Genomic DNA, 234 nt, shown 5'->3' with positions numbered 1-234 from the left:
AAAACAATGACACTCGCCTCCAATACGTTCAAATGCTCATTGGTGCAGAAAAAATACTAAAAAAGTTTGTGATAAACATTGGGGTTGGGAAAAAAAGTAAAGTAAAATAACTAATAAAAAAGTTTATTTTGGTCATTGACGAAAGTTTCCCATTATGGACCAAATTTCAATAAAATCCCTGGTATGTGATTTGGAAACTTCGGTGGACGTCTAATACCCAAGCATATCAACTAG

This window comes from Triticum dicoccoides, chromosome 4A, assembly GCF_002162155.2.
Source record: "Triticum dicoccoides isolate Atlit2015 ecotype Zavitan chromosome 4A, WEW_v2.0, whole genome shotgun sequence".
Classification (NCBI taxonomy): Eukaryota; Viridiplantae; Streptophyta; class Magnoliopsida; order Poales; family Poaceae; genus Triticum; species Triticum dicoccoides.
This window is presented reverse-complemented; position numbering follows the sequence as displayed.